General features: G+C 44.6%; 1 pseudogene; it reads left to right on the top strand.

Annotated features, from left to right (window-relative positions):
- Window positions 1-367: 367 nt before the first annotated feature.
- On the top strand, window positions 368-2,146 carry LOC129148502 (neugrin-like; annotated as a pseudogene).
- Window positions 2,147-4,520: the final 2,374 nt, after the last annotated feature.

The following is a 4,520-nucleotide window of genomic DNA, read 5'->3' on the forward strand; positions in this document are numbered from 1 at the left end:
GGCGCCAGTCCCCTAGGCTGGGGGGTTCAATGGGGTCAGGCTGAAAGAACGCGGTAAGCAGAGAGGAGTCTGGGAGGCACGGAGGCCCCAATCCCGGCCTGTTGGTGCTCAACAAGCTTCAGACACATCCTGCACAGCAAGGACGCTGCCTCCTGGGGTCTCCTACTCACCACGAGTGGGCTGAAGCCTGAGAGTCCTGGCAGAAACTGAAGAGGTCAAAATGCCCGCCAGGAAGAGGAAGGCGGAAGTCCCGCCCTAACCGGATGTACCTACACAAAGTACCCTTTAGCTCCGCCTACATGATCGCATTCTTTTCTGGGTAAGGTAGTTTTCTCAAACGCCAAGGGGAGGGCTAGCATCCCAGCCAATGACATTGGTGAGTAAAGGTGATGTGGTTCAGCAAGTGGCCCTGGGGAAGGACAAGATGGGACCAGAGGCCTGGTTAATTGGAACAGATGGGCAGACCTCCCAGGAGAGGGGTGTGGGGAGAACTGGGAGAGATCCCCCAAAGAATATATGCACAGGCGACAATGGGAGACATCTGTATTACTATCAACGATCAAAAATACATTTAAATTTTTAAAAAAATATATAATATAGCCCGGCTGGTGTTGCTCAATGGTTGAGCACTGACCTATGATCCTTGAGGTCCTGGTTCTATTCCTGGTCAGGGAACATGCATGGGTTTTAGGTTCAATTCTCAGTTGGGTGAGGGTGGGGACGTGTAACAGGCAGATAATTAGTGATTCTCTCTCATCATTGATTCATTTATCTCCCACCCTTCCTTCCTCTTTCTTAAATCAATAAAAATATTTTTAAAGTATATACATAGGTTTCAGGCTGAAAGCAGTTGGGTCAATTAGGCACTTGCTCTGAGTCTCCTGTTCGGGGCGCGAGTCTGTGCTGTGGTCACTCACAGTGGGTTCGGGACACAGGGGAGGCAGGCCTGGGACCTACTGGCCGCGAGCCGGACCAGATTCCGACTGGGATCCAGAGGAGCGGGAGCTGCAGGAGGTGGAGAGGTACCGGCTCCTTCCCGGGCCCTCGGCCTGAAGCAGGTACCCTGCTTCTTCCCTCATCAGAGGCGCAGGAGCAGGTGTTCACTCCTTTGGGACCAGGGTCCCTTCACAAGGAACGTATGTCATCGCCGTTTAGAGAGCTCAGCTCACCTTGCTCAGGGGCTGCTGTTGTGGGTGTTAGATTTCCAGGGCCTTGAACAAAGAGAGGAGGGCTGGGCGCTCCCTGATTTAGTCCAGAGGCTTCAACCACCCATGTTGCTCCCACGCATAGCTTCTGCCACTGGTTCTCTCCGCCAGCACCCCAAGACGATAGAAAAAAGTCATCCTGTTCCAGAAAATTCAGAGGCAAATGGAGCCGCGAGGGGCCCCGCCCAGGACTCTGATCAGGGAAGCCAGGGAGCAGATCCGGTATTTACATGAAGAATTTCCAGAGTCCTGCTCAGTTCCCAGATTGGCTGAAGGCTTGGATGTTATCTCCGATGTGACCAGAAGGGTTTTAAAAAGCAAGTTTGTACCCACATTGGAGAAGAAACTGAAGCAGGATCAAAAAGTCCTTCAGAAAGCTGGGCCTGCCCACTCGCTCCACCAGCTTCCAGGCCCTGGGGATGCCTGGGAGCTGCTTTCTGCAGGCCGCCCTGTGTCAGGAGCTGAAGCCTCATCCCAAGGCCACGGTCACAGCACAGCTTTGAGAGTGACAGAACCCAATACTCAGAGTAGAAACACACCGAGGAGACAGAAGGGAAGGAATAAAGGAGTCCAGAGCCTGGAGAAGGAAAGCTTTGTGTCTGTTGCTGCAGCCCAAGGTCAGCAGAGAGAGCTGCAGAAGTACTCCACCAGTGGTGGTGAGGGCGCCAGAGGCACTGACATCGGTGAATTGCCAAGTGCAAAGGAGCTGGAAGCACTGAAGGCAAGAGAACTGGTTGAGCAGAACTTCAGCAGCAAGGTGTTCAGAGGAGGCAAGAGTTCTTTGATGACAATGGGAACTTCCTGTACAGAATTTGAACTGGAGCCTGGCTGGTGGAGGTGTCATGTAAAACAAAGCTGAGCGAGCACATTTGAGCTGCCTGGATTTCTGTGTGTGGATTGTCCATCTTGGAAATGATGAGCCTGAAAATGGGAGGAGCTGCTTGGATTTCAGTCTGACAAGGGACAGTGAACTCCACAGAAGAGATGTATATGCGGGCAGCCTGAATAACAGGCTAGGTGTAGTCTAGCTCCTGGAGCATGGCTCCTGGTCTGACCATGTGGCTATTCAGTACTCACCCTACTTTCTTAGGCTTTCTATGTGTCAAAACCAGCCTGTGTCACATATGTTAGGAGTTTGTTGTCTTTACAATATGTGTGTGGGAGGAATTGAAAAGTTTTCCTTCTGACATGGGTTACTTCTTGATTAATGAACACTAACAGTTCTGGAGCTGCTTAGTCAATTGGTTGTATTCATTTTGTGCAAAGTAAAGTGAAATGCAGCAAAAAAAAAAAAAAAGAGTATATACATATATGCATAGTCCATGGACATAGACAATAATGTCCGCCTAGAAATGGTGGGGGCAGGGGAGAGGGAGGCAAAGGGGGATGAGGATGGGGGAAATTGGGTCTATTTGTAATAGAGTCAACAATAAAATGATAGTTTGCCCACATGGCATGGCTCAGTGGTTGGGCATGGACCCATGAAACAAGGTATCTCTGGTTGGATTCCAAGTCAGGGCTCATGCCTAGGTTGGAGAGCTCCATCCCTGTAGGGGGCATGCAGGAGAGAGCTGATCAATGATTCTCTCTCATCATTGATGTTTCTCTGTCTCCCTCTCTCTCTAAAAAAAAATCAATAAAAAAAGAAGAGTGTTAAAATTGATTTGATTCAACTACACCCATTTGAGTGAAGACCATCACGTTTTCTCCCAGGTCCTCTAAGCAAAATAATGCCTTGGTCTGTTTTGTAGAAGATGTCCCAGGCATAACTGTGTTTAGGAACAGGAAGCAGCTGGAGCAGGTCAACCTCACCTTTGTCTGTAGTGTTAGAGTTCATTACTTTATGTTAGAAAAGATTTCAAAAAAAAAAGAAAGAAAGAAAAAATATTTCACTGCAGGAGTTCAGAAGATTTTGAGGGTACATTAATTGAAACTGGGGATAATGAAAAAATGTAGGCCTTAAGATAGCACAGGAAACAGCAAAGAGATAGAACAGGAAACAGCAGGCTCCTTGGACTCTCTAGAAACATTGTGGGAAATAAATGAGCCAAAGTGAGGCTGCTGTTAGCTCCCGGGGCATTCAGAGTAAATGAGGCCTTGAACGCAGATTCAGGGGTTAGGCCAGGATGAGCTGCCACTGCTCATTGCTACCCTGGTTGCAGGTTGCGTGGGATCCCTGAAAATCTTAGGAGAGGCGGGGAAGTGTGGTTCAGTGGTTGAGTGTTAACCTATGACCCTATAGGTCACTGATCAATTCCTGGTCAGGACACATGCTCAGGTGGTGGGCTGGATTCATATTGTGGAGCATGCAGAAGGCAGCCTATCAGTGATTCTCTCTCATCATTCATCTTTCTCTCTAAATATATATCCTTCCTCAGTGAAATCAATAAAATTATATTTTTGAATGTATATTTTAAATCAATTACACCTACATCAAAGTTAAAAAATAATTAAAACTTGTCACTTTCCATTATTTTACTATTTTATTATGAATGTTCTCAAGTATATTTGTACCTACCACATCAGCATGTTGGAAATAAAATATAATGATGGGCTACTGAAATATCCTAGCAGGCTCATGCTCTGTGCCAACATTTTGTCATTTTGAAATTGATCATGATGAGAGTATTTACCACCAGGAAAATTGACAAATAGTACAAATCTTAACTTCACTTAATTTACTATTGAATATTTTGACTTGAAATAAATGGTGGAGAATGTTAGCAACATAAATTTAACTTAAAAGTGTATCATTCAAGTGGGCATTAAATTGTGCATAAGATAAAATGTGAGAAAAACAATTTTCCTTCCAGTATTCAAAACATATAGTTCCAAAAGGAAAAGAAATCAGTTGAGTCCTTAAGGAATAGGTGAAGTGAATAGAGATGTCTTAGATTCAGAACTGTCCTCCTATTGATTAAATCCTGAATTCATTTTAAAAATTGCAAAAGTTTCAGACCAGACATTTCAATAAAAGAGATAAAGACAGAGTAGATAAATGCATAAAGAAATGCTCACCCTAAAAATTTCCTATGGAAATGCATTAACAAAAAACAACAAGTTTATACTGATTTTTGGGCCTACAATTTAAAAATATTAAAGATAGCATGTGTTTACAGGGATAAAGAAAAAGTAGAATTTTCATTATTTTGTGTGTATTGGAAGGCAAAGGGAATGAGCATTTGAGATCACAGTTTTGCATATCGTCATATGCAAAACACGTACCTACACTGTAACATTTAGATAAGTAAAACATACATTTATATAAATAACTGAACACAGTATTTCCAGAAAATTTATTTATAATAACCTAAA

Source organism: Eptesicus fuscus, unplaced genomic scaffold (assembly GCF_027574615.1).
Source record: "Eptesicus fuscus isolate TK198812 unplaced genomic scaffold, DD_ASM_mEF_20220401 scaffold_68, whole genome shotgun sequence".
Lineage (NCBI taxonomy): Eukaryota > Metazoa > Chordata > Mammalia > Chiroptera > Vespertilionidae > Eptesicus > Eptesicus fuscus.